Below are 22816 nucleotides of genomic sequence, written 5' to 3'. Positions count from 1 at the left end.
GTTGAGGCCTTCAACCTCCTCTGCATACCCCGGGAGCGGCTGCAGCCCAGCCGGCCCTTCTCGGGCGTCGGGGGCAGGTCATCCAGCTCCTTGGGACAGATCCGGCTCCCAGTAACTTTCGGCACCTATGACAACTTCCGCACGGAGCTGGTCGATTTCGATATCGCCCCCATCGGCCTCCCCTACAACGCCATCCTCAGCTATCCAGCACTGGCCCAATTCATGGCCGCGACTCACCCGGCGTACAACCTCATGAAGATGCCCAGGAGTAGCGGTGTCCTCACCGTGCCTGGGGACACCGGAGGTGCGCTGCGAGCGCTCAAGCTCGCCTTCAAGACGGCGGCGTCAGCACGGCCCGCCGACACGGAGACCCCCGAGCCCAAGGGGGCTGCACCAACCAAGAAGAAACAATTGTTCACCCAAGACAAGGCAGAGACCAAGCAGATACCCGTCGACGAGGACGGGTCCACTGACGCCACTTTCACCATAGGCGCCAACCTCGAGCCCGAGCAGGAGGAAGCCCTGGTCAAGTTCCTGCGTGCAAACAAGAAGGTATTCGCCTGGGAGCCTGATCAATTGGCGGGTATCCCACGGGGCGTAATCGAGCATCACGTTAACGTGTGCCCCAACATGCGCCCCGTGAAGCAGAAAGCAAGGCGACAGTCCACTGAAAAGCAGGCCTTCATCGTCCAGGAGACCCGCAAGCTAGAAGCCATTGGGGTCATTCGCGAGGTTCGATATCCAGATTGCTTGGCCAACCCTGTGGTTGTGCCAAAGAAGGAAGCGAAGGAGCGCATGTGTGTCGACTTCACCAACCTCAACAAAGCATGCCCACAAGATCCGTTCCTGCTCCCTCGCATCGATCAGATCGTCGATTCCACCGCTAAGTGCGACCTGTTATGCTTCTTGGATGCCTTCTCCGGGTATCACCAGATCAAGATGGCGGTGGAAGACGTGGAAAAGACGGCCTTCCTGACCCCGTGCGGGGTGTACTGCTATACATGCATGCCGTTCGGACTGCGCAACACGGGGGCAACCTTCCAGGGGCTCATGCACATCACCTAGGGCCCACGGCTCGGGAAGAATGTGGAAGCTTACGTCGACGACATTGTGGTGAAGTCTCGCGAGGCCAAGACCCTGATACAAGACCTGGAGGAAACCTTCGCAAACCTCAACATAGTGAACCTGCGGCTCAACCTGGAGAAGTGTGTGTTTGGAGTCCCCTCGGGCAAGCTCTTGGGCTTCCTCGTGTCCCACCGAGGCATCGAGGCCAACCCAGAAAAGGTCAAGGCGGTCAAGGACATGAGCCTGCCAAAGACCCTCAGAGAAATGCAGAAGCTCACTGGGCGCGTGACTGCGCTAGGGCGCTTCATCTCCAAGTTGGGGGAGTGAGTGCTGCCTTTCTTCCAGCTGATGAAGAAAAAGGGGCCCTTTGAATGGACTGAAGAGGCCGACAAGGCGTTCCAAGATCTCAAGAGATACCTAACCAGCCCTCCGGTGATGGTGGCTCCACGCCCTCTAGAGCCCCTGGTGCTCTACCTTGACGCCACTCCCTACTCCGCCAGCGCAGCTCTGGTGGCAGTTAGGGAGGAGCGTCGGACCAAGGCCGCGGCCGCTACCCGGGTCAAGGCAAAGCAGGATCAAGGAGGACTCGTAGAGACCACTACCACGGCTGAGAAGGATCAGCCACTGCAGGGAAGCGCACTGGGAACGAAAGAGGCCCCTCCCCCAGGCAACCAGCTTCTGGAGGCTCCATCGCCTCAGGAGGCGCCACGGTCTCCAGAGAACACCATCGGCACCGACGCTCCAAACCTCGTCGAGCACCCGGTGTACTTTGTTAGCACGGTGTTGCGGGACGCGAGGGCACGGTACCCCATGCCTCAGAAACTCCTCCTCGCGCTACTAGTGGCCTCGCGCAAACTGCGGCACTATTTTCAGGGTCACCCTATCAAGGTCGTCTCAGCATACCCCTTGGAAAGGGTGCTCAGGAGCCCTAACTCAGCCGGAAGGGTCGCCGAGTGGAACATTGAACTGCAACCATTTCAGCTCGAATTCAGCATGACCAGAGTCATCAAGGGGGCCGCGCTAGAGGATTTCGTGGCCGAATAGACGGAGGCACCGGGCCTCAAGGCTGACGAGGATTGATCCCTCTCCCCGGAAGCAAGGCGCCAGAAGGCTGGGTCATGTACTTCGATGGGGCGTTCTCCAGGCATGGCGCTGGGGCTGGGGCGGTGCTCATATCTCCCACTCAGGACAAGCTCTACTACGCCGTGCAGCTCTATTTCCAGCAAGGTGAAAAGGTCTCCAACAACATAGCGGAGTATGAAGGTCTAATAGCAGGCTTGAAGGCCGCAGCTGCCCTAGGGGTAAAGCGCCTTACCATCAAGGGCGATTCGTAGCTCCTTGTCAATTTCTCCAACAAAGTGTACGAGCCAAAAGATGAGCACATGGAAGCCTACCTTGCGGAGGTCCGCAGGATGGAGAAGCAGTTCTGGGGGTTGGAGTTGCAGCATGTGCCCCGTGGCACCAATCAGGAGGCCGATGACATCGCCAAACGAGCATCCAGATGGTTACCTCAGGAGCCTGGCGTCTTAGAGGAGCGGCTCTTCAAGCCCTCGGCCTTGCCATCACTATCAAACACGGCGCAGCCTCGGGAGGAGCTCCCTCAGCCACCTACCTTGGGAGCCCCGGTCTGTGGCCCAGCCTCAGGAGCGCGCCTGCTCCTGACGATGGAGCCTCAGGAAGGGTGCTGGATCACAGAGCTCCGGAGTTACTTAACGCAAGGGACCCTGCCGGAGAAAGAGGAGGAAGCGGAGCGTGTGGCGCGGCAAGCCACAACATACTGCATCAGGGATGGAGAACTCTACCGGAAGCGACCAAATGGTGTTTCCCTACACTACATCTCCGGGGAGCAAGGGAAAGAGTTGCTGGCGGATATACACGGTGGAGACTGTGGGCACCATTCGTCATCACGGACCCTCATGGGCAAGGCCTTCTGCAGCGGCTTCTATTGGCCTACTACGCTCAATGATGCTATCGAACTAGTGAAGGCTTGCGAAGCCTGCCAATTCCATGCCAAGCAGATCCATCAGCCGGCAGGAGGTCTGCAAACTATACCCCTCTCGTGGCCATTCGCAGTCTGGGGGCTGGATATCCTGGGCCCGTTTCCTCGGGCGCCAAGGGGCTATCGCTACCTCTACGTCACCGTGGACAAGTTCATCAAGTGGGCTGAAGTGGAAGCCGTCTGCACCATCCCTACAGGTTCAGCGGTCAAGTTCATCAAGGGCATCATGAGCCGGTTCGGGGTGCCGAACCGCATCATCACCGACAACGGTTCATAGTTCACCAGTAACCTCTTCAAAACATACTGTGCTAACCTTGGAATGCAGATATGTATGCTTCGGTGGCGCACCCCCGAAGCAACGGCCAGGCCGAGCGGGCCAACGCGGAGGTCCTGAGGGGCCTCAAGACCAGAACATTCAAGAAGAAACTGGAAGCCTGCGGCAGAGGTTGGTACGATGAGCTTCAGTCTGTGTTGTGGTCCATCCGCACGACCGCAACCAAGCCAACTGGAGAGACCCCATTCTTCCTGGTCTATGGAGCCGAAGCGGTCCTCCCTCATGAGGTCAGACGTCGTTCCGCATGGGTCATGGTGTTCGATGAGGCGCAACAGGACGCCATGCGGGGGATGGACCTCGTGCTGGGGGAGGAGCATCGCCGAGAAGTCGCGTTGTGAGCGGCGAGATACCAACAAGCACTATGGTGATACCACTGCCGCAACATCCGCCCCAGAACTCTTGAGGTAGGGGACCTCGTGCTCAGGCGGGTTCTCTCCAGGGAGGGACTGCATATGCTCTCTCCCATGTGGGAGGGCCTGTTCAAGGTTGTTCATGTTTCCAGGCCCGGCTCCGCGCGCTTGGAGACTCGGGAGGGGGTGCCAGTCCAGAACAAGTGGAACATCCAGCACCTCCGGAGGTTTTACCCGTAAAAAGGCCCAGAGCCTGTGAAGAAGGCGAGTGCATGTGAAGCTGTCGCGTTTTGGAAAAGGCCCAGAGCCTGTGAAGAAGGCGAATGCCTGTGAAGCTTATCTTTTTCGAAAAGGCCCAGAGCCTGTGAAGAAGGTGAATGCCTGTGAAGGTTATCTTTTTGGAAAAGGCCCAGAGCCTGTGAAGAAGGCGAGTGCCTGTGAAGCTATCGCGTTTTGGAAAAGGCCTAGAGCCTGTGAAGAAGGCGAATGCCTGTGAAGATTATCTTTTTGGAAAAGGCACGGAGCCTGTGAAGAGGGCCAATGTCCGTGAAGCCTGCTTCCCCCAAGAAAGGCCCAGAGCCTGTGAAGAAGGCCAACGCCTGTGAAGCTCGCCGCCCGTGACACTCTCACATAATAATGGGTTGGGGCTGTACACGCCCCGGAGTCTCAGGAGCGCCGGCCTCAGGCCCTGGGGCTCCCTCCCACGCCCAGTGGCAGCACTTAGCTCCGCGCTGGTGAAAAGACGTTGAAGACTAGACTAGGTGCCGGACGCGGCTTTTTCATTTGCTTTCTGCAGTTGGCTTCTTCATTCTCATTTGAAGTTTTATTGAAACTGTCGCCGTTTTTGACTTATGGCTCTTCAACTTTTCGCCCTCCTGCCTCGATTTCTCTTGCGCAAGTACTCGCGAGGGGGCAGCCCGAGCGCCCTCGCGAGCGTTTCTGTCCTTATCATTCAAGGTTTCACAACCTGGGTCCACTACAGGAGCACCCCTCCAGTCCGTGCCTCATGGGCACCGCGACACCAACACAGGACCTGGGTCGGTCGCCCCCCCACGGCTGAGACTGGGAACTACCTACGCGCGGGCGTGCGGCCGGGAGGCACAATACCGAAATAACGGAAACAGTGTGATGATTAACAGCGGTAACCCAAACACGCCCCCACGGGGCCCCACACTACTGTCTTTTTACGTAGGAAAAGGGAAAAGAAAGAACAAATCAGGCGCGGCTTGCCCGACACCGGCCCGCAGGGACGACTCGAGCCGCCTCCGGGGCTCAGGTGGACTCCCTCTCGCGCTTCACCAAGGTGCGACGGCAGGCAGACCCACTACCACCCTCCAAGCAGGCACGACGGCGTGGAGGCTGACCGCGGCCACTGCTAGAAGAGTCGCTGCCCGAAGAAGAACCAGTGAAGCTCGAGGAACCCTGGGCGCCGCCAACCACGCGCGCACAGTCCTCTTCGTCCTCGCCGGGGCTGGGACCCCGGCCGCGGTCGTCGTCTTCAGGGCAGCACCCTATGTGGTGACCATCTTCCCCAAACACCCTCACATAGAGGGTGGCATCGCCATCGAACTTGAAGTGCAGGGTGCACCGACGGCTCAGGCCACGTGCGCGGGCAAACGTCTGCCAGCCGCGGGTCAAGGCCAGGCTCCCAGCTGCGGAGACCTCCAGCGAAGCCCATGAGGCCCAGCCGCAGCAGCCGTCTTCCTAGAGCCAGAGGCCACCCGGGGCGCCAGCCGGGAGCTCACCTAGTAGGAAGCGAGGAAGCTGAAGCCAGGTGTTAGTCGGCTCCACCGACCACACAACGAACTCCGGCAGCACCTCCGCAGTGCGAAAGCGCGGCCTAGGGGGTCGCGCAGCTGAAGCATGCCCCCCCGGCCGCGGCCAGCCGCCCGTCACCGCGCCGGAAATCACCTCCACGACTGTGGGGAGCCGCCGTGGTGGCCACAGGATGTTTGCGAGGGCGGCCTCGACCGTGCTTGGGCGGGGGAGAGGCAGACTCAACCTGGCGGGCCTTTCCTTTCTCTGCGCCCGAGAACTTCCTTGACGGAGCCATGAAGAAGAAGGAGAAGTAAGAGGGGATATACTGGAAGGGCACGCGCCGTGCTGTACTAAAAGCCAGAGGAGGCCAACCGCCGACCTCCACGATCGCAGGTAATCATGGCCCACTTTGCATGCAGGGACTTGTCAATTCGTGCAGTTGCCAAGGCGTCATGGGGAAGTGGAGGCGCCCACGTCCAATCAACCGCCACGCGGTGCCCAAGGTCGCAGGCTGTTAGGGCCCGCGGTGCTTCGCACTTGCCTTTTCGCCTCTCTGCTCGGCCAAGTCCGGGCGCGCCTTGGGCCCGGGGGCTACTGTCAGCGTTCTGGGAATGGGGGTCCCCAGACTTGCCTGCCTGCGGCCTGCGGCATGGCTCAAAGGGGGGCCCAGCATGGCCCATCTTCATCAACACAAGCTCAAGACCCTCGCGAGGGGCCAAGCCTCGCGGGGCGGATGACAAGGAGCTTCTTCAGGCACGGCTTCATCAGGCTGGCTCACGAGGAGGCAGGGAGATCAAGGCGGGGTACCTCACAAGGTGCCCGTGACACAAGCCATGATGACCAAGGGCGCCAGGCGGGCGCCAGCCCGCGCAGTGTCCTCCTTTCCTCTTTGGTGCAAAGGGAGCAAGCGCGGGCGAGAGCATCAGGCAAAGGCATCCATTTCGGTGCAACAAGACCAAGACCAGCCCAACGGCAGGAAGGAAGTCATTGTGGAGCCCAAGCAGGCGTCACCACCAGAGCCTTTGACAGGCGAGGACCAACTTTAGTCAGGATAAGTGTACTAGATGTTCCCCTTCAAAATGGCCAATTGTTGGCGCCCTTCCCGCTCAATATTTGGGAAGAGGCCCATGGCCTTTTCCTATAAATAGGACTAGCCACCCCGAGGGTAGAGGCATCTGGGAGAGAGGAATCAAGTAGCATCACAGCAAGAGAGAAGGGCGACTAAACTCCTCCAAGCAGTTCATCGCCCCAGCCAAGAACAGACCCTCGCGAGGCTGTTCTTCCTTGTATTGTTCATCATCATCAGCCCAAGAGGCAATCCACCACACCACAAACTAGAGTAGGGTATTACACCACAACGGTGGCCCGAACTAGTATAAACCTTGTGTCTCTTGTGTTGTTCCTTTCGTAGTTTAGATCCTAGCGAGGTGGCGGGGTGCAGGTAGGTAGAGGGCGAAATCTCCGCGCGCACCCCAGTGTTCGAACCTCAAGGGTCTGCCGGAACCTGAAATCCGATAGATCCCATAACAATATCCCTTTATGAGTCAAGCAATAATCCCTAAAGTATTCACGCTGATCCAACGTTACTCCCATTATATAGTTGAATGGGGTTTTCTCAGGATTATCAAAGTAGTGCATAATAATTTTCACATAACGATCATTGAGGGTTTTAGGAGGTTCCACATCTCCATGAGTAGCAGGTACCACTATTTTTTTGGTGTTTCGTGTTCCATATCCATACCTAAAGATAGAGAACAACTTAGAATTGAAAATAAAAGCTACTTAGTGATAATGCAAACAAGCACACACAAGAATATTCACCCCATGCTATTGCTCCCCGTCAACGCCACCAGAAAAAGGTCTTGATAACCCACAAGTATAGGGGATCATTTGTAGCCTTCTTCGATAAATAAGAGTGTCGAACCCAACAAGGAGCTAAAGGCATAACAAATATTCCCTCAAGTTCTATCGACCACCGATACAAGTCTATGCACACTTGACGTTTGCTTTACCGAGAACAAGTATGAAACTATTTTGCAAGAATAAAACTATGAGTACTTTGCGACAATAAAACTAAGAATAAAATGCAAGGTAGTAAAAGTGGATAGATTTTGTCAACAAGAAAGTCATTTGTCCCTAGGTAATCGATAACAAGTACCGATAATCATTCTTGTAATTTTATATGAGGGAGAGGCATGAGCTAACATACTTTCTCTACTTGGATCATATGCACTTATGATTGGAACTCTAGCAAGCATCTGCAACTATGAAGGATCATTAAGGTCGTGAAACCCAACCATAGCATTAAGTATCAAGTCCTCTTTATCCCATACGCAACAACCCACCTACTCGGGTTTAAGCTTCTCTCACACTCCCAACCCACCATAAGCGAATCACGAACGTATTGCAACACCCTATAACGGGGGCCCCTCACGTTTGCGCGAGATGTAGGGCACCATAGGACAGCACCATAAATAAAATATACAATCATACCAACCAAGATCATAATTAACCCATAGGACAAAACGGATCTACTCAAACATCATAGGATAACCGTAGATCATTGGGAAATAATATATGGAGTTGAGCACCATGTTTAAGTAGAGATTACAGCGGGGAGAAGGGGTGTTACACCGCTGCATAGAGGGGAGAGAGTTGGTGTTAACGGTAGCAAGATTGTTGATGTAGATCGTCATCACGATCCTAGCCCCGGTGGCACTCCAGCGCCACCGGGAGAGAGGGGGAGAGAGCCTCCCTCCTTCTTATTCTTTCTTGCCCCCCCCCCCTAGATGGGAGGAGAGTTCCCCCTCTGGTCCATGGCCTCCATGGCGGCGGAGGGGTGGGAGCCCCTTTCTGACGCCCGGATAATTAAGCTACAACAACCCTCTCCTAATGATGCCACGTCACTTTGATAACTATTGCTAATCTCGCGTTAAATTTGAATTCCAAAAACAAGCCAAATTATAATTTATTCAAACTGACAAGCAAAAAATTTCGTTGGTTGCAAAAATTCACTAACTAATTATCATGTAGAAACCAACATTTTATATAGTAACCTAATTAAAACAGGGCCAAAGCAGTGATTTAAAATGCTTTTCTGATTATATAAAATTCAAACCTTTTCAAATGTCTCCCAAACCATTTTATGGTAGTGCCTAAATTTACATTGTAGTTTTGGGCCAAATCTCATAATCAGTAAAAGTCATTTGCTATTAAATATAAATGCAAAATAGGAAAAAATAAATATATAAAATACAAAAAAAGGAAAGTGGTACTTGGCACTTAGGCCCAGTTAGCAACAACACCAAGCCCAACCAAACACCCTCGCTACTAACCCTAACCTCATGGTCGTTCCCCATCTCTCCTAACCCCTCGCTCCCTCACCACCTCCCTCGCGCCGCCGCACATCTAGGGGCGAGCACCCTCATGCCCGACCCCCCCTCTCGCAGCCTCTCTCTCCCTCGCTACCCAATCCCACTCCCTCTCGATCTCCTGCGCCACCTCTGTCGCACCAGAGCCCTCCCCCGCCGGCACCTCGCCGTACCCGGCCGCCCGCCGCTGCTCCCGGCGGCCCGACGAGCCTCCCCGCGTCATCGCCGCCAGCGCCCCCGTGCTGGCCCACAAGCATCATCACCGGTCGCCGCCCCTGCATCACGCCCCTGTCACCAGAGTCGCGGCTTCTCCATGGCACCCATGGCCCCGCCCGGCCGGCGCCTGCGGGCGCGCGCTCTCCCAAGTCGCCGACATTGCCACTACCGCGTCGCCGTGCAGCTGCTATGGCTCCACGTCGGCCTCCCTCGAGGTCGCGGACCTCCCCTGCCGCTCGATGTGAGCCCCCTCCATTCTCCACTGCCTCTGCCATGCATTGTGACGCCACTGTTGTTGTGTCATCGCTACTCATCTTGATGCCTCGAGCCATCCACTTCCGTCACACCAAGCCTATGATGCTCTCCTATCTTTTGCCATGTGGCACGACCCTGCTGCGCCTCCTCTTCGGCCTTGCGCTCGACCATCTCCAGGCGCTCGCCCTCCCGGCGCTCCTCGGCCAGCCGAATGCGGCACCAGTGGTCAAGGTAGGCCACCTCCTGCTTGACCGTCGCCCCAAGCCAGATCGGCGGAGCTCTGATCCACTCGTGCACTACTCCGATCCAGCAGTAGCGCTTGAGGTAGGCCGGTTCCTCCAGCTCGGCTTTGGGCGAGGACGGCGGGGTCACCGGCGGCACAACGCAGTCGCCCGCCGTGGAGAGGGCCATGGCCTCCGCTATGGCAGCCTGGAAAGCCGCCTCATCCACCTCCCTCCATCGCGCCTCCTCCTTGCTCTCCTTAATGGCCGCCTAGTAGGCGGCCTCGGCCTCCTGGTCCTCATCGCGGACGATGAGTGGGGGCGGCTGCAAGCTGCGGTTGACGCTGCGGACGCCGCGTCGTCTCGCCTCCTCATGCTCGAAGGCGAACCATCGAGCCCAGTTGGGCGAGTCCACGGCATACTGCGGTTCGGCGCGCTGCTCTGGCGTCAGCAACGCCCGTCATCGCCGCACCTCCTCCGCATGGGCCCTTGCCGACCGCGACGCCGCTGGCACTGGGATCCTCTCCGGATCCAAATGCCAGTCATGCGGCAGCGTCGCGTCGGGGTACGGCAGAGGCACGCGGTGCTGCCAGTGCAACTCAGCCTGGTGCACTGGCACATTGATGCACTGCCTCTGCCGGGGAGCGCGCGGCGGCGCGGGGAGGGCGGCGAGGGCGGGGGGGTGGCGGGCGGGGGCCTTGCCCTTGCGGCTTCTGCCAATGCCGGAGAAGAAGCCCATGCTGGCGGTGGCTAGGGTTGTCGCCGGCGTGAGGGAAGGGGTGGCCAGATGGGGACGGGGGTGAGTGGTAGTGGATGAGGACGGCCCCGCCGCACGCCCGGCTTAAAAAAGGACGACCTTCATCACTGACACGTGGGCCCAAGGTGGGCGGTCGTCATAAATAATGTTGACCGTCGTAGTTGGACGACCGCCAGGTGGGGACGCGACGGACGGCGAAGAGGCGCGCGAGGCGTCTGTTCCGAGTCTGTGCTGACGCATTTGGGGCGCAAATTTGGGCCGCAAATGCGTCGGTGCGGATGCCAGGCGGACATGAATTGAGTTTGGGTCCGCGCATTGGGCCGCCACTTTTGTCTGCGCCGACCCAAACGGACGCGGGCGGATGAAATGGGTCGCCCCATTGGAGTTTCTCTTAAGGATGCGCCAAGTACCTCGTTGACAATTGTAAGACTACTGTCGCCAAGACCCGAGACCTTCAAGTACCACTACCCTCGGCCGCCGATGAACTTGGATTCGTCAAGTCCCTCTCCAGGGCGTGTTCCACTACTTCTGTATACACCGCATCATACGCGAACAGCTACGAACAAATGCTTTAAAGGTATAATCGCCGAGACGACACCCGTCAAAGTTTACATCTGTTGTATGAGATGCACCCTATGTTTGCATTGTGCTCGAATTGTTTCATGCACGTTCCTCGTTTCCCATGCCACCGAACCGTGGGACACCTGTTAACCGGGATCACTCCCCGTTGCCCTTGCACGTTCCATCAAACCCCCACTTGTTCTTTGTAGTAGATCAAACGAGATACCGGAACTGAAATGTTGTCGTGGCATCAATTTCGGATTCGTCGCCGTGGCACCTCCTTTCTTTCCACCATGATGACAAATGTTCTATATCATCCTTCATAACAACATTTTCATGAAATTGCATACAACTTGAATATGTCATCCATTAGAACCACCAATCCCTCTAACATGAACCTTGAACTTTTGCTACCAGATCAATATACTGAATAATACATGGAGTCGGGAAGATATTCCAGGATATTTTCCCGCTCCTTCTAAAACACATAGTCATGCATTAGAGCATGTAATCAACCCTTATTGCCATATCTTGCTTTGTGATGCTTTGGATTTCTCTATTATTTATTGTGTTTCCCCTCCATTACTTCTTTTCCGGTAGACCTCGAGACTGTTGGCGATACCCCCGTGATCGACTGCATCGACTATGACCCCCTCCTTCTTGCCAGAGCCACCAGGCAAGCCCCCCTGACCATCCAATATCGCCTATTCCTTCTCTCTATTGCTTGTATTAGAGTAGTGTAGCATGTTACTACTTTTGGTTAATCCTATTCTTTTGCATAGCCTGTCATTGTTGCTACAATTGTTGATACCTTACCTGCAATCCTAAATGCTTAGTATAGGATGCTAGTTTATCATCAGTGGCCCTACATTCTTGTCCGTCTGCCATGCTATACTATCGGGCCGTGATCACTCGGGAGGTGATCACGGGTATATAATATACATACATTCATACTATTCAGGCGGTGATTAAAGTCGGGTCGGCTCGTAGAGTACCCGCGAGTGATTCACGGATTGCGGGCTGAAAGGACATTTGTCCCGACGACCCTATGAGTGGATCTTTGTGGCAGAGCGACAGGGCAGGTGGAGACCACCTAGGTGAGAGGTGGGCCTGGTCCTGGTTGGTGTCCGCGGTTACTTGAAAATAATATGCTTAACGAGATCTTCGTATTTGATCTGAGTCTGGACACTGGCCTATACGCAGTAACCAACTACGCGGGAACAGTTATGGGCACAAGACATCATGGTATCAGCCAAAGCCTTCTTGACACCAGCGACTGAGCAGCACGCGCTGGGTTGGACTGGAATGCCTACTCTTGTATAAGGGAGGCTAGGTCTGCTCACCGGCCGCGCTCACAACATGCAGGTGTGCAATGGGCGATGGGCCCAGACCCCTACGTGCTTAGGATTTAGACCGGTGTGCTAACCTCTCTGTTGTGCCTAGTTAGGGCTACGACGTGTTAATCTTCCGAGGCCGGGCACGACCCAGAGTTGTACCTTGACCTTATGACAACTAGAACCAGGTACTTAATAAAACAAGTTCCAGAGACATCCTGGTGATCGCTTTCCCACAGAGCGGATTATGCTATGCGATGATACTTGGTGAATTACCATCTACTCTCTTCTACATGCTGCAAGATGGAGGCTGCCAGAAGCGTAGTCTTCGATAGGACTAGCTATCCCGCTCTTATTCTGGCATTCTGCAGTTCACTCCACTGATATTGCCCCTTTACACATATACTCATGCATATGTAGTGTAGATCCTTGCTTGCGAGTACTTTGGATGAGTACTCACGGTTGCTTTGCTCCCTCTTTCCCCCCTTTTTCCTCTACTTCTCGGACATCGCAACCAGATGTTAGAGCCCAGGAGCCAGACGCCACCGTCGACGACGACCCCTACTACACCGAGGGTGCCTACTACTACGGGAGTAGTTTAGGAGGATCCCGGGCAGGAGGCCTACGCCTCTTTCGATCTATATCCCAGTTTGTGTTAGCCATCTTATGGAAACTTGTTTAACTTATGTATGTAGTCAGATATTGTTGCTTCCGCTGACTTGTTTATGTTCGAGCACTTGTATTCGAGCCCTTGAGGCCCCTGGCTTGTAATATGATGCTTGTATGACTTATTTTACTTTTAGAGTTGTGTTGTGATATCTTCCCGTGAGTCCCTGATCTTGATTGTACACATTTGCATGCATGATTAGTGTATGATTGAATCGGGGGCGTCACAAGTTGGTATCAGAGACGACTGCCTGTAGGAATCCCCCTTCCACACTCCTTGGCCAAAGTCGAGTCTAGTCATCGAAAAACTTTTACTAACATGGTTGTGTGGCTTACGGGCCCACGTCGCCATTAGGTGGTATTAGGATCTTTTACTCATCGTCTATACTCTGGGACTGTGATCTCTCTTCTATTCGGGTTAAATGATTTTGCTAACTCTAACTCTAGGTTCTTGTAATTATTTCCTACCGGAGAGCCCCTCACTCCAGATGATTGCTTGGTGCACCGAAGGATTCCAAAAATACTCTCCAATGTTCTCTCGAGACTTTGTGCCCGTTGCTTTTGCAATTCCCTACCACTGAAATATCCCTATGGATAAATACATACACCTGTCGTTCTTACTTTTATTCCCAGCTGATCTTGTTATTACACGATACCCCGAAATTCTCTCTATTATTCCGAGAATCCTTTGAGCTTACCGCCTTGCAGTTCTTGCCACATGAATACCCCCTACGGATAATTCCTCGCACTTACTGAGTATCCATTCTTTCCTCGTTGTTCATATGATTCACAAAATACATTGAAATACTTTCTGATCTTTTGGTAATCCTCTGCCAGCTATTGCTTTGCAAATACATGTTTGCTTGCATTATGATTGTGTTCCATATGACTAGGCAATATACATTAGTATCCTTCGTCATTATAATTTCGAGCTCCTTGATTCAATATGCCGCGATTGCTCACAATCCTTAGTCGAATCCTCGAATTTAACCTTCCGACTCACATGTCATTTTAACCAGGAGCTGGTTCTCGACCAATCAAATTGTCGTCTATTGTACCTCTAAGTCTATTCAACTTATCCATCCTTAACCAGAGCGTTTGTTCTGATCCGTTGATTTGGAGCTCATAATTCCTTTGCATTTGAGCTTTGAATTAGTCAGTTGTTTAGATAACCTGATCTCCTTGCTTTCTTTCTTCGTCTGGTTGAGTACTGATGCTCACATCAGATCCCTTGTGGACCACCAAATCCTTTATTGGATTTTATCCGACAATGTCCTTCACATTCAATAACTTTGTGAGTCTTTTCTCGGATACATAATGCCTTTGGTAAATTGTATCCTTTGCTTTGTCGAACATGCTCTGCTTTCGAGCTTGTGTTATTTACTCCTGAAGTTTGTGGTATATGTTCCTAAGAGGCCCTGATGGGTGGAACCTATGCCTTTTCTAATCTGTTGAACCCGGAAACTACTACGGGTCATACTCTATTGGTGTTATGTCAGATAAAATTTCAACACTACAACTTCATCGAAGGCGAGAAGTGAGTGAAAGGTTATGCATAGAGAAGTGGGAGTCAACCTTGAACTTTGTGTTCATGCCCATGGACATGATGTAGATCCTATCATGTGAGCTTCTTGTAATAATAACTATTTCCTTGATAAATATCATCTGGTATCTGTGAATTGATCCTTTGCAACCGTGGTTCCGACCATGATTGTTCTTCTTTGATCCCATTTTTCGGACAAGTTAAAGCACTTGTCTTCTACAGATCAATATGCCTGCCCAACCACTATTATGATCTACCTTCGAATATTACCCCTGGTATCTCGAGGATATCATGCCATTGCACTACATATTATGAACTTTTGATGAAGTACTAACTTTCCGTGTCATGTTCACTTCATGGGTTCTGGGTTGTTTGTCAACCAAGAACACCGATAAGTGAATCGATTTCGCACTCCAATTCAATAACTCTAAGTAATTTTTGATGCTTACGAGTTTAATAATCCTTCAAGTCATATCATTATCGTGCTAAATTTTAACTATGCTACCTGGTCCTTATTCCCAGAGCACAATTTTCGACGATGAGTTGTGCTTATGTCGATCTTCCTTGCCATATCATTATGCCTCGAACAACAAGCTTGATTCCAATATTTCGTTGCATCAATCCTTTTGTTTGATGCAGTCATTGTTCGATTGCTTCTTCGTGGAGCCTCTCGACAAAATTTGTCGTGGTCATCATCAACATTTTGACTCCTTCCAGGATATCAATTGAATTCATGATGATAAGTGTTATCCTCATCCCTTGGTAATTTGAGTTACCATCCAAAACATTCTTACCTTCCTTTCATCACAAATTTGTTCATGTTATGGATGCAACTTGCCATCCAACTTGTATTATGTTCTACCATGAAGTATTACTGTCTTTTATGTCAAGAATGTTGTGAGGATCGCTTCACCTGTTAAGAATTCTTGGTGTAGTGATACTTCTCACCATCAGCATTCTATCTTGGTCCCCGTGTTGTTTCCAACCGGTATACCAATAAGTGAACTCTGTTGTGAGACTTCAGTATTTCTAGCAACCCTATTGCTTCAGAGTTAATGGACAATAATTCCAATTTAGTGTGATGGTTACTGAATCGCCATTCTGACATTGGTCATGCAACCCAGCCCATATTTCGGATGCACCTTTCAATCAATGTTTAATTTTGTATGTTTTCCTCGATCATATGTCATTGTATCATTTAACCTGACAGATGTTATCTCCTTGATCACAAAATGGTGGAAACCCATCTTTTTGGAAATCTCGATGAATTGTCGATGATTCCATCAGCCACCTCCTCATCCTCTCCTTGGTTTAATGATGAACTCTTGTTTCAGAACTCGCTTCCATAGTTCATTTCTCGATAATCTTACAATGTCATCTTGTTAATTTGTGTTGCACCATTTCTTCTCAGGCATCCTGAGTCTGAGGTATCCTGACACCAATCAGATCTGAATGTCGGTCAGATATGATGGTTGGAACATATTTCCAAGAGTTATAACATTGGTCGTTATAAGACCCGGTAAGGTGGTGTCATGCCTAGCACACCTATCCAGAGGAGCTATTGTTATAGCTTCCTTTTTAGCAAGGTTAGCCATTCTTCCATGAGGAAATTGTAAGACTTACTATATAGGTTGTTCCTGATGGATCCTTTGTGTATCCAAAGTCTGACCTTGCTTCAAGACCATGTTGATGCTATCTCGAAGCATGTCTGTGGTACTCCGATTTTCAACAAGAACATTTGAAGCCCAATGCTAAATGTTTCTTACTCAATTATCCAAACATCATTGTATGGGTAATGTCATGAAATTTCTCTGCCCTTATCTAAAGGATTTTCTACTTTATATCCTGTCATGGATATCATGCTCTGCTTATCCTTGGGAAGGATATACCCCTGAAATATGTGTTTAAACACATTTTCCTGTCCATTGTTCTGTTTAATATGATAATCACATTTCCCTTTCCATTGTTTTGTTTAACCTTTCTTGAAATCTACTTAACTGAGCAATTATAATTCCCTACTTAGGTAAGCACCTCGCTGTATCATTTTGTCAGTAAGACCCTGTTACTATTAATGATGACATTCCGGTAACCACCGATGGACGAGAACTTTCCTATTGGTCCACCTCGTTCAACGAGCAGGAAAATGGTTCTCTTCGTCCCTCGCCCTTGGTACCGGCATTGTTGCCAACATAACTAACGGGCTATCCTCTGTCATGCCTTGCTATCGTGACCATGCAAGATGTCAGCGCCCCTTATCTACATTTGACCCACATGGTGGGCCCATAACCCACAGTCCCACAGGATCGAAACCTGACTCTCCTGTACACCATTGTTTACAAAGTTTTCCTCATGCTTGACTTTGTATGAAGATCATGAGCCACCTTTCTAGAAATGATGTACTCTAGTATTAAACACAATATATATTTTCATCGCTCTAAACCCCCTTCCACCTTCTATTTAGGCATGGAACGGTTGCCTACCCGCTTGAAACTTCTCATGTTACCTTCTTACTTTGCTCTCGATATTTTCTTAAATTTCAATTCAAGAGATATTGTCTGCCACCTTCCCCAAGTTATCTTCGAGATAAGCAACTTCGTAGAGGTTCGTTCTCCCGAAGTTACCCATTGTCCTTTCGTAGGTACGACGAAGACTCCGAAGGAAGGATGGCCACTTCATCATGATGGGATGGAGCAGAGAAATGAAGGCATCACCAAAAGGGATCAACTACTATGGGATGAGCAACCAAGACCGAGAAGACTTGTTAGAATTTCGTAACCAGAACTTTCCCCCTACACAACCTCTTAAATCTCGGGATGAGATTTCATGTAGTGGAGGAGAATTGTGACGCCCGGATAATGAAGCTACAATAACCCTCTGCTAATGATGCCACGTCACTTTGATTACTGTTGCTAATCTCGCGTTAGTTCAAAATCGGGGTCAAATTCGAATTCCAAAAACAAGCCAAATTATAATTTCTTCAAACTGACAAGCAAAAATGTTCGCTGGGTTGCAAAATTCACTAAGTAATTATCATGTAGAAACCAACATTTTATATAGTAACCTACTTAAAACAGGGCCAAAGCAGTGATTTAAAATGCTTTTTTAATTATATAAAATTCAAACCTTTTCAAATGTATCCCAAACCATTTTATGGCAGTGCCTAAATTTACATTGTAGTTTTGGGCCAAATCTCATAATCAATAAAAGTCATTTGCTATTAAGTATAAATGCAAAATAGGAAAAAGAAAAATATAAAATATATAAAAAAGAAGGAAAGTGCTACTTGGCACTTAGGCCCAGTTAGCAACAACACCAAACCCAGCCCAACACCCTCGCTACTAACCCTAACCTCCTGGTCGTTCCCCATCTCTCCTGATCCCCTCGCTCCCTCACCACCTCCCTCGCGCCGCCGCACACCCAGGGGCGAGCGTCCTCATGCACGAACCCCCCTCCTCTCGCAGCCTCTCTCTCCCATGCACGAATCCACCTCGCCGTACCCGGCCGCCCGTCGCTGCTCCCGGCGGCCCGACGACCCTCCCTGCGTCATCGCTGCCAGTGCCCCCATGCTGGCCCGCAAGCATCATCACCGGTCGCCGCCCCTGCATCACCCTCCTGTCACTAGCACCACGGCTGCTTCGTGGCTCCCTTGGTCGCGCCCGGCCGGCGCCTTCTGGCGCGCGCTCGCCCAAGTCGCCGACATCGCCACTACCGCGCCATCGTGCCGCTGCTATGGCACCACGTCGGCCTCCCTCGAGCTCGCGGACCTTCCCTGCCGCTCGATGTGAGCCCCTCCATTCCCCACTGCCTCTATCGTGCATTGTGACGCCACTGTTGTTGTGTCGTCGCTACTCATCTTGCTGCCCCGAGCCATCCACTTTGGTGACACGAAGCCTGTCATGCTCTGCTATCTTTTGCCATGTGGCACGACCAAGTCCAAAGGCTGCCTGGAATTGCCATGTTTAGTGACATCGAAGACCTTGAACACCTACGATCATCGGTCTCGAAGAGCAAAGTCAAACGACGACCCCAAGGACCTAAGGATGCGCCAAGTACCTCGTTGACAAGTGTAAGACTACCGTCGCCAAGACACGAGACCTTCAAGTACCACTACCCTCGACCGCCGATGAACTTGGATTCGTTAATTCCCTCTCCAGGGCATGTTCCACTACTTCTGTCTACACCGCATCAAACTCGAACTGCCACGAACAAACGCTTTGAAGGTATAATCGCCGAGACGACACCCGTGAAAGTTTACATGTGTTGTATGAGATGCACCCTATGTTTGCACTGTGCTTGAATTGTTTTATGCATGTTCCTCGTTTGCCATGCCACTGAATCGTGGGACACCTGTTAACCGGATCACACCCCGTTGCTGAATAAAGTTGGGTTGGCTCGTAGAGTACCCGCGAGTGATTCACGGATTGGGGGCTGAAAGGACATTTATCCCGGCGGCCCTTTGAGTGGATCTTTGTGGCGGAGCGACAAGGCAGGTTGAGACCACTTAGGTGAGAGGTGGGCCTAGTCCTAGTTGGCGTCCGTGGTTACTTCAAAATAACACGCTTAACGAGATTTTGGTATTTGATTTGAGTCTGGCCACTAGCCTATATGCACTAACCAACTACGGGGGAACAGTTATGGGCACTCAACGTCGTGGTATCAGCCGAAGCCTTCTTCACGCCAGCGACTGAGCGGCACACGCCATTTTGGACTGGAACGCCTGCTTTTGTATAAGGGAGGCTAGTTCTGCTCATCGGCCGCGTTCGCAACATGCAGGTGTGTAATGGGCGATGGGCCCAGATCCGTGCGCGGTTAGGATTTAGACCGACGTGCTGACCTCTCTGTTGTGCCTAGGTAGAGCTGCGACGTGTTGATCTTCCGAGGTCGGGCATGACCTAGGAAAGTGTCCGGCCAGAGGGATCGAGCGTGTTGGGAATGTGGTGCACCCCTACAGGGAAGTTTATCTATTCGAATAGCCGTGTCCCTCGGTAAAAGGACGACCCGGAGTTGTACCTTGACCTTATGACAACTAGAACCGGATACTTAATAAAACACACCCGACCAAGTTCCAGAGACATCCCTGTGATCGCTTTCCCACAGGGCATCGAGGGGAGGATCGCCGGGAAGGATTATGCTATGCGATGATACTGAATTTACCATCTACTCTTTTCTACATGCTGCAAGATGGAGGCTGCTAGAAGCTTAGTCTTTGACGGGACTAGCTATCCCACTCTTATTCTGGCATTCTGCACCTCAGTCCACCGACATTGCCCTTTTACACATATATCCATGCAAATGTAGTGTAGATCCTTGTTTGTGAGTACTTTGGATGAGTACTCACGGTTGCTTTGCTCCCTCTTTCCCCCATTCTTTCCTCTTCTCGGACATCACAACCAGATGTTGGAGCCCAGGAGCCAGACGCCACCTTCGACGATAACCCCTACTACATCGAGGGTGCCTACTACTACATTCAGGCCACTGACGACCAGGAGTAGTTTAGGAGGATCCCAGGCAGGAGGCCTACGCCTCTTTCGATCTGTATCCCAGTTTGTGCTAGCCATCTTGTGGCAACTTGTTTAACTTATGTCTGTACTCAGATATTGTTGCTTCAGCTGACTCGTTTATGTTCGAGCACTTGTATACGAGCCCTCGAGGCCCCTGGCTTGTAATATGATGCTTGTATGACTTATTTTACTTTTAGAGTTGTGTTGTGATATCTTCCCGTGAGCCCCTGATGTTGATCGTACACATTTGCGTGCGCGATTAGTGTACGATTGAATCGGGGGCGTCACACCCTTCAAGATTGGATCTCCCTCTCTGTTCTCTTTTGTTTCGCTCTACCCAGATCTGGCCCTTCACGGTTTCTTAAATTCCCGGAGGTCCGTAACTCCGATTGCGCTGAAATTTCTACATGATTTTTTCCATAAATTATCTTTCTTGCGCCAAAAGAATGGCTCCAACTGACGTTCGAGGAGGGCACGATACACCAGGGCACGCCTGGGCCCTGGTGACGCACCCTGGTGGGTTGTGGAGGCCTCGGGCCTCCGTTTACGTTGATTCCACCTCCTAAAATTCACAAATATTCCAAAATAATTCTCCTTAGATTTTTATTGCATTTGGACTTCGTTTGATATGGATTTTCTGCGAAACAAAAACATGCAACAAACAGGAAATGGCACTGGGCACTGGATAAGTTAGTCCAAATAAATCATATAAAAAGTTGCCAAAAGTATGTAAAATTTGAATAATATTGGCATGAAACAATCAAAAATTATAGATATGACAGAGACGTATCAGAAACCCTAGCACCTCGGTCACAACGATATGGATCTCGGTCTCACCGAGATGGACCTACAAACTCTCTATTTCCCTTTTGTAACATTTCGGTCTCACCGAAATGTGCGATCGGTCACATCGAGTTTGCTTAACCAACTCTTTGTTTGTTCTATGTTGAAATCGGTCTCACCGAGTTCACAAAATCGGCTTCACCGAGATGAGGTTTTGCCCTAGCCCTAACACATCGGTCCCACCAAGATTCCTGACGTTCACATTTTGAACTGAGTTGGTCTCATCGAGTTCTTCTATTCGGTCTGGCCGAGTTGGGTCAAATGTGTGTAACAGTTGGATTTTGTGTGAAGGCTATATATACCCCTCCACCCCCTTGTCCATATGTGAGAGAGCCATCAGAACGTGCCTACACTTCCAGCATACATTTTCTGAGAGAGAACCACCTACTCAGGTGTTGAGATCAAGATATACCAATCCTACCACAAGAATCTTGATCTCTAGCCTTCCCCAAGTTACTTTCCACTCAAACATCTTTCCACCATATCCAAATCTGTGTGAGAGAGTTGAGTGTTGGGGAGACTATCATTCAAAGCATAAGAGCAAGTAGTTCATCATCAACGCAACATCTATTACCTTTTGGAGAGTGGTGTCTCCTAGATTGGTTAGGTCTCACTCGGGAGCCTCCGACAAGATTGTGGAGTTGAACCAAGACGTTTATAAGGGCAAAGAGATCGTCTACTTCGTGAAGATCTACCCGAGTGAGGCAAGTCCTTCGTGGGCGATGGCCATGATGGGATAGACAAGGTTGCTTCTTCATGGACCCTTCGTGGGTGGAGCCCTCCGTGGACTCGCACAACCCTTAGCTTTCGTGGGTTGAAGTCTCCATCAATGTGGATGTACGATAGCACCACCTATCAGAACCATCATAGAGATAGATAAAACTAAACAAATGATGAAGTAAATATTTTTGGGTTATTTTGGTTTATAGATCGGAAAGTAAAAGATTGCAAAATAGTACATCAGAAACTTATAAGATGGAAAATAGACCCGAGGGCCATAGGTTTCACTAGAGGCTTCTCTCAAGATAGCAAAAAATACGGTGGGTGAACAAATTACAGTCGAGCAATTGATATAAAAGCGCAAAGTTATGATGATGTCTAAGGCAATGATTATGAAATAGAGGCATCACGTCCGTATCAAGTAGACCGACTCCTACATGCATCTACTACTATTACTCCACACATCGACCGACTCCTGCCTGCATCTAGAGTATTAAATTGATGAAGAACAGAGTAACACTTTAAGTAAGATGACATGATGTAGAGGAATAAACTCAAGCAATATGATGTAAACCCCATCTTATTATCCTCGATGGCAACAATACAATACATGCCTTGCTGCCCCTACTGACATTGGGAAAGTGTAACGCCCCGGATCCGATGCGCCAGGTGTCTGCCAGTTATTTTCTATCATTGCCATGTCATTCGCTTGTGTGTTGGATTTTATCATGTCATCATGTGCATTTCGTTTTGCATACGTGTTTGTTTCATGCATCCGAGCATTTTCCCCGTTGTCCGTTTTGCAATTCGGCGCTCCTATGTCCTCCGGCGTTCCCCTTTTGTCTCTCGTTGTGAGCGGGTGTTAAACTTTCACGGAATGGCCCGAGGCTTTCCAAGTGGCCTTGGTATAGCACCGGCAGACCGCCTGTCAAGTTTTGTGCCATTTGGAGGTCGTTTGGTACTCCAACGGTTAACCGCACAGCCCGAAACCCCCCTTTCTCTTTGCAGCCCAACACCCTTCCAAAGTGGCCCAAAACCCAGCAAACTCCCCTCCATGCTCTCGGTCGTTCAATCCCGATCGTGTGGGTGAAAACCGCTCCTCATTTGGACACTCCTAGCTCCCTCTACCTATAAATATGTGCACTCCCCCGAAATTCCGGATCCCCAAACCCTAGCCCCACTCCTCCCGCCCGCCGGACACGTCCGATCTGGCCGGACATGTCTGCGCCGCCCCGCCCATCAAATCCCACCGTGCCACGTGGCATCTCCGCCGCCACCCGCCGCCACGGCCCGGCGAGCCCGGATCGGGCCCGCCTGGCCCG

This window comes from Triticum dicoccoides, chromosome 5B (assembly GCF_002162155.2).
Source record: "Triticum dicoccoides isolate Atlit2015 ecotype Zavitan chromosome 5B, WEW_v2.0, whole genome shotgun sequence".
NCBI classification, from domain to species: Eukaryota; Viridiplantae; Streptophyta; class Magnoliopsida; order Poales; family Poaceae; genus Triticum; species Triticum dicoccoides.
The sequence above is the reverse complement of the archived record's forward strand: the minus strand, read 5'-3'. Positions refer to the sequence as shown.